The sequence below is a fragment of the Eumetopias jubatus genome, unplaced genomic scaffold, assembly GCF_037043125.1.
Source record: "Eumetopias jubatus isolate StellerSeaLion01/CBP00866 unplaced genomic scaffold, mEumJub1_p1.0 scaffold_9, whole genome shotgun sequence".
In the NCBI taxonomy this organism is placed as follows: Eukaryota; Metazoa; Chordata; class Mammalia; order Carnivora; family Otariidae; genus Eumetopias; species Eumetopias jubatus.
This window is the reverse complement of record NW_028274815.1, coordinates 65467796-65485308: the sequence shown is the minus strand read 5'-3', so window position 1 is coordinate 65485308 and position 17513 is coordinate 65467796. Positions and strand designations below refer to the sequence as shown.

General features: G+C 39.9%; 1 long non-coding RNA gene across 1 annotated transcript in view; it reads left to right on the top strand.

Moving 5' to 3' along the window:
• LOC148163550 (uncharacterized) overlaps positions 1-17513 on the top strand; it is a 178127-nt gene that overhangs the window by 72964 nt on the left and 87650 nt on the right. Inside the window, exon 4 of the long non-coding RNA XR_015768955.1 lies at positions 14683-14807. This is a non-coding gene — a long non-coding RNA (uncharacterized LOC148163550). The remainder of the gene's footprint in view (positions 1-14682; positions 14808-17513) is intronic.

Genomic DNA, 17513 nt, shown 5'->3' with positions numbered 1-17513 from the left:
GAAAGAAAGAAAAGAAAAAAGAAAAGAAAAAGCTGTGACTGGATTTGATCACTGGCTCATTATTTTCTGCTCTGAGGAAAGCAGTAACAGGGGTTAGAACAGTTCTCTCCTTTGGAAGGGCACCCAGCCTTGCTGGTATAGATAGCAGGCATCTCTTCTGTACCTTCCCCAGGAACCAAGTAACCTGAGCCGTTTTGAGGTTTTGGGTCATTTGGATAACTGAAAACTCCCACCTGCAGGGAGAGGGTAGGAGCAGGTTAGGTAATGTATGGAGAATACTTGCTGCTACATGTTTAGGCAAGAATTAGGTAGGGATAGTGAAAACCCCTTCAGCCTATCTTTGTTTCACGGTGTACTGAAATTTTCCTCCATTCCAATAAAAGAGAATCGGAAAGAGATCTGCCCCAGTGAGGGGATTACCCTTAATTTTTTTAAAGCTTATAACAGCTGGAGTTCAGTATCCAGAACTCAGTCTGTGGGTGTCCCCCTATGTGTCAAGATACCTCCAGTCACCATTATGGTTATTTGTTTCTTCTACCACCACTAGTCATTGTCATTTTCCCTGGTAGGTGGATTTTCCTGTACTGACCACACTCCTGATGCCTTCAATTCATTGTCCCAAATTGGCTCAGAGAAAGTGTTACAGAATTGTGATGAATAGAATCAATTTACAAGTAGACTTTTGCATGGGTTGTGTACTTAGGCTTCTAACTAAATGCACCCTGCATTAGATTATTTAAATTTTCATGTCAGTTAGTTGTTCTTAGGATAGTGGGATCATTGTTCCTTCTCACAAAACAGCTTCTTTAAAGTCAGCTTGAATGAACAGTTAATTGAGCACAAAGGCCTGACCTTGCCAGTGCTGCCTTGAATGTTCAGTCAAATTAGTTCAAACTATTGTGGTTTATATTAACTATATTTGTCATTTATAATTAACATGGATTAAAATTTGGAGGAGATTTTTGGACTTGTTTTTGGTTGATTATGCTAGTGGGAAATTCAGACCATATTAACATTTTCTCATGCTTCTTAAATTTGTTCTGTGTTTTCTTAACAGAGTAATTATGTCCTTGATCTGATTTTGAAATTGGCTGACTAATGTTTGCTCAGGAAGAATGTAAAACCATCCCTTACCCAGTTTTCTCCTTCTCTCTTTGACAACTAACACAAAAGTTTGGTGAGGAGAGAAGCAATCCATACATTTGAGTTTTGGCTCATTATGTAAGATGATGGTATCAATCCAAATTTAGAATGTTGTGGAATCACTTAAGATTTTGTATTAAAATCTACTTACTATGTCTTGGATATGAAACAGGTGGCTCTGCAGACAGGCCTGAGCCATTGCCAATGAACAGACTATTGTGTGCAAAGTAGCTCTCCATTATCATTAAAATCACAAGCCTTTAGCTTCTCACAGCTTTGTTCTCTTTTAAAGAGATGATGTTCAAGATTTTTGAAATGTTTACATTTTCTTGAAATATTTTCATTGGATCAGTCTTTTGAGAGAGGAGGAGGCTTTGAAGCTGAGCAGTAATATTAGCTTTAATATTTTGTTGTCTTTTTCACTCTTTCATAAAACTTCCTTTTTTTTTTTTAAAGATTTTATTTATTTATTTGACAGAGAGAGACACAGCAAGAGCAGGAATACAAGCAAGGGGAGTGGGAGAGGGAGAAGCAGGCTTCCCACTGAGCAGGGACCCAATGTGGGGCTCCATTCCAGGACCCTGGGATCATGACCTGAGCTGAAGGCAGACGCTTAATGACTGAGCCACCCAGGCGCTCCTTTCATAAAACTTTCAAAAATTAATATATTCATAAAAATTCCATTTGGGTATCTGCATTTGCATTTTTTCTTCCTTTCAACAATGCTTCTGTCTTTTTTCCTGCTTGCACTATGCATCATTCTCATTACCACTAAACATTTATGGAACATATACCATTATGTAAGAAAATAGCAATTTCTGTAGCAAATTCCTGCACATTTTTGCCCTTTAAATACAGACTCCCATGGACTCCTGGCAAGGCAATACTGATATGGGAAACGATGGCAAAACAAAAAATTAAATTTCCCTACTGCCTACAGCCCAATGACAAGTCCTCGAGATAGGCAGAGTGACATTCTTCTAGGAACTCAGCCTCAATATTAATACTTTGCTAAGGGCAAAAGGCAACCTTAGCCCAACCCCCAGGATCCTGTGAGTCTACTTTAACATATAAAAATTCCTCTGGAAACTTCCTTTCTCTCTACCCCCTAAGATACATGTTGGCAATCATCCCCACCTAGCATGTGACCCACCGATATACACCGGAAAGTTCTCATGACTCAGGTTTTACTGGACAGTAATAACCTAACAATAGCTAGCCCCCTTAAGGTCCAGGAAACCTTACCTCCAAAATTCCTTAGAGATTTAGGGTCTCCCTAACCCCCTCCCAACTTGAAAGTATATAATCAGCCAGTGCTCATGACTCCAGTGCAGCTCTTTCTGCCCACGGGTCCTGTTCCTGTGCTTTAATAAACCACCTTTTTCCACCAAAGCTGTCTCAAGAATGCTTTCTTGGCTGTCAGCTCTGAGCCCCAACCATTTCCTACATCAATACCAGGGTGAAGAGGGCATTTGAGATTTCTTTTAGCCTGCAACCTAGTTCTCATTAGGCCTCTTTTAATTTGGTTTTGGCCTTAGGCCTTTGTTTAATTGCTCATAGCTTGGTTTGCTTCACTTTCTCCATCAAAATTTAACTCTTCTCATCCTCCAAATATTTTCTTATGGAAAATTTTAGTTTGAGTTTTAATCTCTCATGAAGTTTGGTTACTTTAATAGTTAGGAAGGTACATTTCATTCAAACCTTGAATTCTATATGATGTGGAAATGTTGGGATTCGGAGCCAACGGCCAAGAAAGCATTCTTGAGACGTTTTTGGTGCAAAAAGGTGGTTTTATTATAGCACAGAACAGGAGGCGGGCGGGGGTGGGGCAGAAAGAGCTGCCCTGGGATTGTGAGGAGCAACTGATTATATACTTTGGAACTGGGGGAGGTGAAGACAAAGGAAGTTTCCAAAAGGACTTTCATATGCCAAAGAAAACTCACAGGATCCTGGAGGCCTAGCTGTTGTCAAGCTAAGGTTGTTTTTCCCTCTAACAAAACATTAACATTAAGATTTGGAGTTCCTGGAGGAATGTCATTCTGACTGTCTCAAGTATTTGTCTATGGGCTTCAGGTTATAAGGAAATTTAATTTTATCTACATTTCCTTTTGCCTTTGTTCTCCACATCATATGCACATTCAAATTGTTACCCCTTTTGATGAAGAAGTAAATTCAGAAATGGTACTTAGAGTATTAGGGTTCATTTTCTTTTCTTTTTTTTAATTCTTTTTTTTTTAAGATTTACTTTATTTATTTGAGAGAGACAGGGAGAGAGCATGAGCAGGAGGAGGGGTAGAGGGAGAAGCAGACTCCCCAGTGAGCAGGGAGCCTGATGTGGGGCTTCATCCCAGGACCCCGGGTTCATGACCTGAGCTGAAGGCAGATGCTTAACTGACTGAGCCACCCAGGTGCCCCAGGGTTCATTTTCAACAATAACTTTCATTGAGTCTTTTGGGTGTAGGTACTATGCTGTTTTCACATTTGTTATTTTACTTGCTTATGAAGAATAGGGAATAATGACCATGAAGACTTGGCTTAATATAAATTCATTAGCAATATGTTATGGGGGAATTCAGATAATATGAAAGACTGTCTTCCCTTGAGAAATTTACAAGGAGGCATGCAAATATAGGCAGATTACATTTTGAGATATTAAGTAATTCTTCTTTTCCAATATTCTCTCCTATCCTACCATTCTCACACACTCAGGAAGTAACCTGAGTGTTGGATTCTCACTGCCCCTAGAAAAGGTTGCTACAAGAAAGAAAACAATAAATACATGGTTTGTGAGTTTCAAAATAGATGCAGACAATACTTTGAAAGAAATTATTTGTGAAACAGGGCATAAAGTTCTGCATATCATAAAAAACAGATTAGGAAGAATACAGGATGATGTAAATTCATTTTTCCAATTTTTGAAAAGATGTCCTAGAGAGAGGAAAAATAGAAAGGGCTGGCATAGGAATTTCATGGAAATTTGAGTATCTGTGAGAAGAGGGGACTTCAGCCATTACAAGCCATTTTCAGTCCCCTAAAGAGCCATGCTGAGTTCTGCCTTGATCATTTTGTTCAGGCTTCTACACTTATTTGATGTGTTTTTCCACCTCTGTTTCTTCTGGCTGATATGTGGTTTGTAAGAATGTGTTGGAAAAGCACAAGAATACAGGGAGGAGGACTCCTTAGGAGACTACTGTAGAAATCCAGTTAGGAGATGATGGAGGTCTAAACTGGGGTGTTGGGAGTTCATTGGAGAAGAGTGGAAAGATTCACAAGATGCCTAGGAGGTAGAATTGACAAGACTAGGTGATACATTGGATATTGGGGAAAAGGCATGAAAAGAGTTACATATGACATAGTATGCCTGTTTTCGAGAGGTGTGAGCAACTGCCCCTCTCTTAGAAAGGTGTGAAGAAAGTCAGATTTGGGAGAAAAAGAAGAATTCAGGTTTGGTCATGTTCATGTTTTTTTAATGATTTTCTTCTCCTCTAGTCTAAGCTCCATTTGGTCAGCTAGTTGTCCCAATGCCATTTTTAAAAATATAGTCTATTCTGCTATAACTCAATAGCATCATTCCTAAGATATTTTCACTGTGTAAAGTATGTTATCAAAACAATTGTTTCAGTAGAAAAAGGAAATTAGGGGTTAGAGAGTTTTAGGTTGGCAATAACCAAGTTATTTTTGCTGCAGGGATGTCAATAATAAAGGAATTTTGAATATAAATGTATTTAGTTATTAGATGCTAAAAATAATAAATTATATTAAAACTGATAAAACAAACTTCATTTTCTTTACATTCCACTCACCCCAGAGCCTCATTTTCCTCTTTCATCTTTGGCCTTGACCTGGCAATTTTGTTTCTCACAGCACACATCACAAATACCAAAGTTAACATAAGAGCAAATGTATACTCAAGTAAATAAATATTGGACATGCCAACAGAGTAGCCAGCCATTCCAGTGAAGTGGCTGTATCACATACACATTTTCTCTCCTCACTCAGCATTAGCTCCCAATCACAGTCAAATTATCAAACTATTAATCACATTATGTCATATATATGTTGTGAAAATTAACATTTTTGGAGAAATGGTTGCTATTGTCACCCCCCCCCCCACACACACACATCATGATGTGATATATCACCTTTGTAATATGCTCAATTCCAAGTAACTCGGATTAAAAAAAGCTCTCCGGGATATTCTGATACTCAGTCAGCTTTGTATATGATGCCTATGAGAATGTAAAGATATATAATGTAAGCCAGGATTCCTCCTCTCTAGCAAGTCACAGTCCTACAGGTGAAATGGCATGAACATAATATTTCAGTTTAACCAAAATTTATTGAATGTGTGAGGCACTGGCTAGGAGTCAGAGCTCCTGATAAAGAGATAAATAAGTCATGGTCTTTGCCCTCAAGCCTGATAATGGGAGAGGCAAACACATAACCAGACGATTTTTTTAAAATATGGCAAGATGCAATCACTGAAGCCATGTGCATAGACTACTGAAGAAGTCCAGGGAAGCTTCTGGGAGAGATGAATTTTGAACCGAACCAAAACAGCAGGTATGACTTCATTAAGTGCAGAAGAGGGACTGAGGGTGACAGGGGCTATTGCTGGCACAACAAATTATATTCTGTGTGAATGGTACCCCCAAGAGTAATACAACACAGAAGCCCTGCAAGAGGAGCCAGAAGGGAAGGTTAATCCAGGCAGAAAAAGGGCAGAGAAGTGTAAAATAGCAGTGTGTTCAGGGAACTGGAATCAGTTTGCTGTTACTTGACTGTAAAGTGATGGTGGAAAGTAGTAGGAGGAAGAGTAGAGGATGGAAGCTTCTCTGCTGTGGATCCTTAGACTATAGTCTATAGGCAGTGGAGAACTATAGATGGAGTTAAGCAGGGGAGTGGTGTGGAGTTTTGAATTTCCAAGAGATGTTTTTTATGGTGATGTGGAGGATGAATGTGAGGACGTAAGTAAGATCAGATACAAGAACAGAGTTGACACTAATTGCTATAGTTCTATGATCGATGAGGTTGGATATAAACCAGGGCATTATAAGAGTACTAAGTGGGAGCAAATGTAAGAGATGTTCAGGGAGTACAAAATCTGGTCCCTGATTTACTGTAAGGGGTGAGGATGAGGAAGGAGGATTCAGGATGACTCCCAGGTTTCTGAAAGGTTTAGAATGGGAGAGATGATGATGTCAGTTTTGGTCATGCAAAGTTTGAGTTACTTGTCAACCACTCACATAGATTTGTTCTATAACACAAGGCCAGAAATAATAAATGGCACAGAGGAAGTAGAAATAAAACTCAGAGGAGCAGAAATAATTTCTAGTTTGCAGAATCAGGAAAGATGGAATCATAAAGAAGGTGGTATTTGATCAAGGCCCTGAAGGAATCGTAAGATTCACATTTAAGGATATGATAGGAGGGAAATGTCTAAGCGAAGACATGGACACTTTCAGGATATTGTTTGAGAACAACTGAGACTTCCTGTTTGTGACTGAAGAGTTTGCTAAACCTTGATGTGGGGATGTGGCTAGAGTGGTGGTTTAGAACCCGGTCATGAACAGCCTTCGGGTTCTGTGCATAATGGGCATTGGATTTTGCAGTGGGCAAAGATGCTAGCAGAGTCATGCTTTGGGAAGAATGATCTGAGGTATTGCATGAGACAAAATAGAGGTGGAGAGATTGAAGCCAGATAGAAGAGTCGGGACACTGCACCATGCTAGATACAGGAATGGAGAGAAGGGGACCAAAAATGAAAAAGGTTGGGTAATTCATTGCATTTGAGAGTGTGGCTCAGGCCAAAGGTTATAAATGCTTAGATTATAAGGGATTGAAAAGATGGTGCTAACTCTAAAGGAGTCTAATAGAGAAACAGGTTTATAAAGATAATGTGTGGTAAGAGTAGCAGGGGCACCCTCAAAGAGAAGACTACTTCTGTCCCTACTTGTCTTTTTCTTTGTTACAGGCAAAGAGATTTAAAAAAAGGCGTGTATGTATGTGTGTGGTGCGGTGGAGGTAGTGTGCCCTAATGGTTAAAACTGTAGTTAGGAATTCTTGGCTTTACGGCACCTGGGTGGCTCAGTTGTTAAGTGTCTGCCTTTGGCTCAGGTCATGATCCCAGGGTCCTGGGACTGAGTCCGCATTGGGCTCCCTGCTCCGCTGGAAGCCTACTTCTCCCTCTCCCACTCCCCCTGCTTGTGTTCCTGCTCTTGCTGTCTCTGTCAAATAAATAAAATCTTAAAAAAAAAAAAAAAAAAAAGAATTCTTGGCTTTAAATTTCTGCTGTGCTTTTTATTAGCTGTGTGTACTTGGATGAGTGTTCTAACCACAGTAAGTCCGAGTTTCCTGATCTGGAAAATGAAAATAGCAAGAATATTCATCCAGTAAGGTTGTGAATAGCACACAGTTTGCATTCATCAAATACTAGCCACCATTATTAGAATTCTAAAAGGAAGGAAATGCAAAATATAAGTCTAATTCAGTTACTATGTTCAAAAATATAATTCATTCGGGATGCCTGGGTGGCTCAGTCAGTTAAGCATCTGCCTTTGGCTCAGGTCATGATCACAAGGTCCTGGGATCGAGTCCTGCTTTGGGCTCCTTCCTCAGAGTGGAGCTTGCTTCTCCCTCTGCCTGCCGCTCCCCCTGCTTGTGCGCTATCTCTCCGACAAATAAATAAACAAATAAAATCTTAAAAAAATGAAAAAAAATACAATTCATTCAAAATTTTCATCAGCTCTTCTGATGGTGAAGGGTTGGTAAGAAAACATTGATGTCATGTTATAATAATCCAGTTGGTGGTTACTAGCAACTGTGCAAAGTCTAGAGATTACCTCTTGGACTTGATTAATATTTTCAAGATGTCCTGAGCTGAATCCCTTATGTCTGGCTCTGAACCTATAGGTATGTGCTGTGAATTCAGAGATATTCATGCAGTGGGTCAGGACATTCTCCAAAATACAAAAGATAGCTTTACAAAATGTCAAATAAATGGAAACAAGGCTGATGACTTCAATAAAAGTTGTAGGCCTTTTCAGGTGAAACCAGCAGATTATTTGTAAACTTGAGATAATTTCAAGAGTTTGCTAGAATCCCAGTTATGTATATTAACATGTTATTCAGGTGCTTTAGAATCTGTAATATAAATAAAAATATTTTCTGTCATCATCATAGTAATTGATTCATGCAAGAATCATCAGTGGACCTAAAGCCAGTGGGTAAAAATTTGAGGAGTAACAGATTTGATTTAGATCAATGTCATCTAAAATTTAGCTTCCTTCTGTTTTCACAATGGTTGTCTCCAAAACTCTCTCCTCTGGTCAGTCTTTTTCTTTATATTTGTCCTCAATACACAACGCATTCACCGATTTCAAAGGATTCAAATAGTAATGGAAATCTCAGTTATTGTTTAGCATGGGAAACACTCCTGCAGCCTTTGGACAACAGAGAATTTCGTTCCCACCAGAGGGCGCTCGGTTGTTACTTAAATCACCATTTTGGGTTTGGGGACTTCCTTTGTAACTCAAAAAGTAAAATGGAATTTTTATTTTGTACACTTGTACAGGTTTGAGGATTAATATAACTCTAACATTTAAAACCTTGGGTATTTCTTGTTTTTACTTTCAGATTAAAGATAATTACCTGAATGACATAGCAATTAGAATCCCTTACAAATAAAACCAAACGAAACCATAAAACAAAATTAAAAAAAAAAAAAGGAAACTTCCACCACCTAAAAATCAGTTTTTGTTTTTCAGCAAACACTTCTAGTCCTGGTTCATTGCAGTTTTGAGAGGCATGGTTTCTTCTTCATCTCATTCTCTTACTCTGGAATCAGGTTATTGAAAATGGGATGGGGCCAGGATGGAAGAACTCTGTTTCAGGGCTAGGTGTAAGGTGCTGACAGTCCTGTGAGTCTTGCTTCCCAGAATGGTCTTGCCTTCCACTAGGCTGTGCCAAGGGTTCTCAAAGTCTCCCCACCAGCAATATCAGCTTCACCTGGGAACTTGTTAGAATGCAAATTCTAGGCCCCACCCCAGACCTCCTGGTCAGAACCTCTGGGGGTGGGGCCCGGCAATCTGCATTTTAACAAGTTCTGTGAGTGATTCTGATTTTTGCCCCAGTTTGAGAACCAAAGCTGGACACTTTGTTTTTACAAAGCAAGCTGCTTTTGGGCAATGAGAGCTTCAACATTATTGTTCAGTTTTCATTCTGAGAATCAGGGGTACTTTCCTGCAGACTGGGTCTCAGACTTTTAGGCAAAAGACAATCAGTGTCAAAGTGGTTTTCTACCTGCTTCAAGCCTCTAAAGGAACTTGTCTTTCACTAGCTGATGGAAGGAAGTTTTGGAAATAGATTACTCACATGTAGAGGGAACCAAGAGAGTCAGTTAAGAATTTAGTAAGGAGGGGCCCCTGGGTGGCTCAGTTAAGCTTCTGACTCTTGGTTTCGCTGAGGTCATGATCTCAGGATGGTGAGACTGGCCCTGCCTCAGCCCCGCTTAGGCACCATGCTCAGTGCCGAGTCGGCCGGAGGTTCTCTCTCTCTCCCCTTTGGCCCCTCCCCCTGCTTACACGCATGCTCTCTCTCTCTCAAATAAATAAAATCTTAAAAAAAAAAGAAGAAGTTAGGAAGGAAGTGTAGCTTGATGGTTAGGCCTACAGATTCTGGATCCACCTTTCCTGCTTCAAGTGACAGCTCTGTGTGATATTGGGCAAACTCGTTTTTTTTTTTTTTAACCTTTCTGGGACTCAGTTTCCTTATCTGCAAATTGGGGATAATAATAGTACCTACCTCATATGCTTGTTATGAGAATTAAATTAGGCAAGATTTCTAATGTGCTTACAACAGACCCTGGCATTATGTAAGTGTTTAGAACTATTGTGCTTTACCATCCTGCCAGCACAATCCTGTCCTCCTTTGACCAGCAACAAAACAACCATAATCATACCTTTTCCCAATTCTTTTTTTTTAAACGATTTTATTTATTTATTTGTCAGAGAGAGAGAGAAAGAGAGAGCACAAGCAGGGGAAGCAGCAGGCAGAGGGAGAAGCAGGCTCCCTGCTGAGCAAGGAGCCCGATGTGGGACTTGATCCCAGAACTCCGGGATCACAACCTGAGCCGAAGGCAGACGCCCAACCAATGGAGCCACCCAGATGCCCCCCTTTTCCCAATTCTTATGGGAAAATCTTTTTTTTTTAAAAGATTTTATTTATTTATTTGAGAGACAGAGAGAATGAGAGAGAAAGCACATGAGATGGGGGGAGGGTCAGAGGGAGAAGCAGACTCCCTGCCGAGCAGGGAGCCCGATGCGGGACTCGATCCAGGGACTCCAGGATCATGACCTGAGCCGAAGGCAGTCGCTTAACCAACTGAGCCACCCAGGCGCCCTCTTATGGGAAAATCTTAATGTAAACAATCTCTATCACATTTATGCAGGTGACAGGAGTCCTCTGGAGCCAAACAGAACTTTTCTTTTGATTCCAGCTCTCCAATCTAATAGATGTCTGGCTTTGAGCAAATTACTTACCCTCTCTTTAAATCTCGCTTCCATTTTTATTTGTAAAATGGTATTATAATACACATCTCATAGGGTTTAGGGTGAGAGAGGAACACAATCAATGGGTAAATTGTAGAAACGAAGCACTGTTACCTGTACACTGCTGTTCCCAGGAAATGCCATAAAGAGTGTAGGATAGTACTTGGTCCATAAGAGGGCTCAATACACATTTGTTCCTTTCATTCACAGCTTTATACATTTTGAGTATTTGGGGACCTTTTAAATCACCAAAGTGCTAATTATGTTCTTGTACTGTTTACTTTCCGCTTCACACTTCAGCTCCTGGATTTCTGGCCTGGAGTGACTGAGAGAGCTCTGTTTTCCCTTCTCACACAGGGACCTTTGGGGCTAGATATTCTAGTCAGCTCCTTCCCACTTCTTTAGGCTGACTTTCCTCTAAGATCACAAAGCTCTTTTTTTTATTGTAGAAAATTTGGAACATTTCAATAAAGCATAAATAAGAAAATGAACATTGCCAATTCCTCTCCAAAAGAAAACATCATAAATGATTTGGTGTATTTCCTGCTAGACTTTCCTCCCTTTGCTTAAATAAAATTGCTATCATAAAGTGTGTTCGATTTTCCTTCTTGCCTCAGGGCTTCTATGGACGTGAACCTCTTGGCCTGGCGTGTCCTTCCATGGCCTAGGATTCTCCTTATTACCCCACCCCTTGCTCCTATCCCAACCACCCCTGATGTTTCAGATGAGGCTAGGTCTCTCTTTAAACTCTTTCTAAGCATGTTGTCCTCATTCTGGACCTACTTCTGGTTATTAGCGATAAATTTCTTGTGTGATTATGTGAATAATATCTATCTCCATGACTAAACTGTAGGAACCATGTCTGGTTTATTCACAACTGCGTTCCAAGTGCCAGCACAATGCTGGACACATCGTATGTCCTCAACAAATAGTTTTCAAATGACTGAATGAACAAGTGAAAAGTGTTGTAACCATTTTTCCATGCTCGACATGATCTTAAATATCTGATTTTAACTGACATGATTTTAACTTGTAAGTGGCAGGGTGATAGGCAAGATGTTCTCTTAGGATTTCACAGACGTCCATGGGTTTCTAAAGCAACCTGTTATGGTGGGGGGATCCCTGGGCTGGGAATCAGGAGGACCCATGTTTTCCTTTTTGCTTTACCAGTTTCTGTGATCCTGAGTAAGCCACTGACTTTCACTGAACCACATTTTCTTTATCTGCCCTGCTTCTCTCCCAAGGAATCTCATACATTAAATAAAAAGTGTGTGTAAAGACACTTCTCAAATTCTAAAGAGCCATATAAATATGTTCAGACCATTCAAAAGATATTTTGCTTGACGGATAGATAGAGCCAGTTGCAAATTTGCAATGAGGCTCCAACTTTCAAACTTGAAGTTGATTCTGTTGCCAAGAAAATCTTCGATTTCAAAGCTTAATGATTAGAAATAATTGTGAGTCTGAATGTCTTAAATAGCCAAAATACATTAACTACTATTTTAGTCCTTAAAGGCAGACATAGTAGAGTTTGTTTCAGTTTCATACTTAAAGATTGCACTTAGATTTATGTTTCTTTTGAATTTCAGTTGGCTGATGCAGTCAAGATATTTTTGACAGATTGGCCAAAGAATGTAATTAAATAGATTAAAAAGAAGCTTTAGTTTTTGAATATACTTTATACCTTATTCAACAGTCATGGAATATGGTAAGATTTGGAATTTCCAAAGTGGAGTTAATATCTCTGTGATGAGATTCGTGTTCATATTTGAAAATAGGATGGAAGAAAGAAAATTTCCCACCAGTGTCTTAGATGTTAGGAATTGGAATAAGTTACCCCTATGACTAAATTTTATTGGCTGATTCTTTGGTAGTTTTCCACTGCCTCTTAAGTAATTTCCTTTCCATTTTAAGTTATGTGAAGGTGCTTGAAATGTACACATTGAGGAGGTAAAATATTTTGGGGAACAGATAAAAATTGACAGTATGATAGAAGGGAAGAGCAGTCTCTTACACTCTGTGGAAATTGTGAGTTCATAGGTAGAATGAGACCGTTTTTGCTGCAAAACACCCTATTGAAAAGTGAACATTTTTCTTTTCCTTCTTCATAATACCAAGTAGTAAATGCATAGCATTTTAGAAGAGGAAAATACTTTAAAGGTCCAATGTCCTTGTTTCATAGACTATATATAACATTTACAAAGAAATTTACAATTGCTTCCAAATAACATGATTTCACAGAATCTTCAGAACTCTATTATTATTCTCAATTAAAAATGAGGAAATGAAGACTCAGAGAGCTTAAATGACTTGTGTAAGGTCACAGAGATGATAATAATAATGATGGATAATATTGAGTACTTGCTCTATGCCAAGCCCTCCTCATGTATGATCACATTTAATTCTTACAAGAGCCCTAATACCTTATACATAATACATGACAAGGTGGGATTGTAAATCAGTGCTAAGAAACTGGCATATTTTTTTCACTGAATGCTCTTCCAGAGACACAAGATAAATATTGAATAAAATTAATGTGATTCTATGTTTTTCGCTTGTGTTGTGTCTGAAGCTGATCAATCAAGTAAATAGTATCCTCATATTGCAGGTGAGAAAATATGGAGGATTAAGACTACCATAATAGTATTATGCTAGCTCATGCTGACAAGCAGAGGCAAGAATCTAGTTTTTCCCAACAGACTAAGTTCTAAGTTCCCTTTCTTTGCCATGGGTTTCAGAGCGCTGAGTGGGCAATGGCAACTGGGAGCAAAGCTAAGGATAAAGTACACCTATTCTGAATATTGGGGACCAGATAGCACCTGCAGGATTTGATGAGTCAGACAAACTGACCGTTTCCCCCTGGAAACCTCCTCCCTGCCCCCTGCCCATCATCATCTGAGACTGAACGAGTCCTCATGTCCTATCCACTTTTTGACTAGATGAGGGGAGATGGACATGTTGTTAAAGTTGTGAGTCTTTGGCCTAGTGGAAAGTATTCTGGCTACCCATTTGAGGGTGCTCTGAGGACCATTTGCAGAGATTGGGATGGAAAGAAGATAATGGTATCTTATTTCTTAGTCATTAAACCAGATGATCAGAACTCAGTTGGCTGTATGAGTACGGGAACAGAGAATTGAAGTAAGATAATGGAGCAGAGAGAAGTGAGCCAGCAGAGCAGCCTATACCTACCTGGTGGCATGGCAGTGATGTGTGGGTCTCCCAGGAGTCAAGAAGCCTCCATGGAAAGTAGCTGGACTTGAGCTGACTTGCCAGTATCCTACACAAGAGGCTGTGGGAGTAATGCCAGGGGTAGCAACTGAGGAAGTATTAAAAGAACAAGGTGGGGACCATGTCCCGGGGAGGTCCCTCACTAGTGTCTAAAGAACCCTCACACACATACCCCGTGGAAGAGCCAGTGTTGGGATGTCTGCCACCCAGAGGCCAATAAGCAGCATCAGCCAAGAGAAGGCCACAATGCAGCACTGAAACAAATACTTGTCCCTTTCTATCTCTGCTTCTACTACAAGTAGTAGTAGTACTTCAAGCCCACCACTCTAGAGGAAAGGGGAGAGAAGTGAAGGGGAAGATCAGTCCCCTTCCCCATTTCAGGCCCTAGTCACAAATGTGTGACTTACAGAAAGGGAGGAGCTGCAAGTGAAGTTTTAAATTGGACTGGATGTCTTTAACATAGTCATTTCAAAACTGTGGGAGCTGCCCAGGATGTTGTTAAGGGTTGGAGTTGTACTCTGAATTCAGGCTGTTTAGAATGGTTATTACATATGCTTCAAAAATATATGTAATAACCATGGCTTACCTGGACAGCTTGGCATCTTCTTCAAATATGCAGAAAGTTTTATGAGACGATGTTGTCAGGAACCAAGTAGCATCCTTAAAATCCTTCATTATTGTGTGTGCATGGGATGAAATTGAGAAAATATGGGCCAGCAAAATGGCAACCCCCTCATTTCTTCTTTTTTTCCTATTGCTACAGTAGGTATCTTGGCATCTGACCTGCTAGAATGAAGATCTCTGATTCCAAGCCAAGTAGTTCACTTTTGTGCAAGAAATCCCGACTGATGGAGTCAAAAAGGCAATATTTAACAAGTGCCTTCTGTGGTAAGTGCCATATAAATTAAAAGTATATAAAAATGGTTCTTATTTTCAAGGAGGTTACAATCTAGATAAACATATACTCATCAAAGATGGGAGAATGTATGATAAGTGCCAAATGAACAGAAGTGACAGCAGAAGTACTATCGGAACTGAGATTGCCTAGAAACCTTCTTGCAGTGGTCATCAGATTAGAAAAGGTGAGGCTTGAACAGTGTGGTGAAGAATGGGTAAGAATAAAGTGCGCAGAGAAAAAGGGCTGCTATATGAGCAAATGGGCAGAGATCAGAGAGGTTTGGAAGTCACATCGGAAGGTATTGAGTTCTCTCAAACAAATTCTGCATTAGCCATCTTCTCTTTGCAAGTATTGGAAACCTCGCTCAAACCAGCTGAAAAATAAAGGGCATTTGTTTATTGGCCTATGTAACTAAAGAGAACTAGAAGTAAAGTGGGCTGCAGGGATGCATTAATTAGGGCTGTAGCTACATTTCTCTGTGACCCTCATAGCCCTCTCTTTATCTTCACCTTGGTGTTCTTGCTAGTTGCAAGATGATTCCTCAAGTGTATGAGTTATCTATTGCTGCATAACAAATTACCTCAAAATTTATGGATTAAGCAATAAACGTTTATTCTCGCATAGTTTCTGTGTGACAGGAATCTAGGCATGGCTTATCAGAGAATCTCTCAGAATCTCTCACAAAGCAGCAATCAAGATGTCAGCCAGGCTGTGGTCATCTAAGCCTTCACTGGGGCTGGAGAATATACTTCTAAGTTCACTCATATGGCTGTTAGGTGGAAGCTTCTGTTCTTTATCATATGGGCCTATGTATGGGTTTCCATGAAATAGCAATTGGTTTCCCCCAGAGCCCATGATGAGAGAGAGAGAGAGAGAGAGAGGGAAAGGGATAAGGAGAGGGAAAAGAGGAGAAAGAACCCAGTATTTTATAACATAATCTCAGAAATTATATACCATCACTTCTTCCCTATTCTATTGGTCATACAGACCAATTTGGGGACACAGTGAGAGGGGTATTATACAAAAATGTGAATATCAGGAGGCTGGAATCATTGGGGGCCATCTTAAAGTCTGATTACCACATGTAACCTATATGATTCCTTGTTCATATCCAGGAGAAGAGAGTTGCCTCTTTTAGCCACTGAAAAAAGTTCTCAGATTTGCTGGGATTGCACCATCCTTAAGCCAATCACAGTGGCCAGGAGAATAACAGCGACTGAATTACTTAGGTTTGGGTTATGCCAATGTTTGTTTCAAGGGTACAGGATAACAATGACTAGCTTAGACAAATGAGGGTCCACCTATAGCAGGAGATGTTTGCTGCCACTCAAACAGCATGCTTGCTCTACAGAAGGGAGTGAGTGATATGTTTGGGAGGCACCCACAGAGTCCTCTACAGTCTTTCTCTGGCTGCTCAACATCCATACATATCTTCCTCCCTATCCATACGTTGTTACATGCATTTACAACCTCTTTCTAAAGAGAGACAATCCAAAGTTCAAATCAGCTGCAAGTCCAGGATCTCTGGGTTGTCCTTTCCTCTCCATCAGGCGTGAATACCATTCTTCACAGTTATGATCTAAGGGGTCCACTTATAACACAACCAATGTGGAATTGTGGAGAAAGAACAGAATAACTTCAGTAAAACTCCCATTGGTAAAAAAGAGGCTAGAATACAGTACATAGCTTTCCCTGGTCCACAGCACACATTATAACCCACTGGACAAGAAACATAGCTCCTTCCCCTGGTTGGGAGAGTCTGTGTAGGGAGGGAAGGAAGTGAGGTCCCAGGCACTAACTGCTGTCAGATTGTTGAGGGCCTTTTAGACCTTTAGCCTGTAGGCAATGGAGAAAGAAAGAGGATCATTGAGGATTTTTGAGTAAGGCACTAAAATGATCAAAATTGCTTTGGTAAAATTAATTTGGAGGCATTATACAGCATAAATTCACAAATCTCCTTAAAATAATGCCCTGGGGACAAGTTTCCTCACATAAACTGAAGGTGATGCTTGAAAAAGAAATGCTAACAGATTCCACAGTAAAAGTCCATGTATAACCCAGGTTTGTCTCTTTCCAAATAGAAATTATAAGTTGTTTCTAGGCACCTACGTGAAACAAACAGGGTGGTTCACGTTGTGTCACTTCCCTGGCATTAATTCCAAATTAAAGTGAATGAGCTTTTAAGACTCTTTTGAAAAGGTTTGTAATAGAAGGTAGACTTGGTAGGTAGAGAGTCACTGGGATTAAGTTTAACTTGAAAAAGTAAGAAAAAATGAGTAGGGAAAGCAGTCTAGATAGCAATAACCCTTCACTTACCTGTGCCTGGTGAAGGAAATAATAAAAATTATTGTTTAAATTGTTTTACTACTGTAAGTTCTATGCAAGTTAGCTAGTTAAAAGTCTGTGTAGGCTGTGAAGAATTTGTATTTTAAAGAACCAAGCTGGGGGTGGGGTAAGTGAAGCCATCAGCCTGCAGCACCACCTGCCGTTGTGAGGGGTCTTTACTTGTTCAGGATATGCAGAAATATCCTCTTCATAGTGATAAACCTTATGAGATTTCTCCTCAAATGGCCTGGAAGGAATCCAAGAGGGGAAGTGGTAAAAAAACTGATTATTCCTATTTGAAATTTCAGATATTATGATTAGATTTGTATTTTGACTTATTCCTGAGACACATATGATAGAACTCCCTTCCC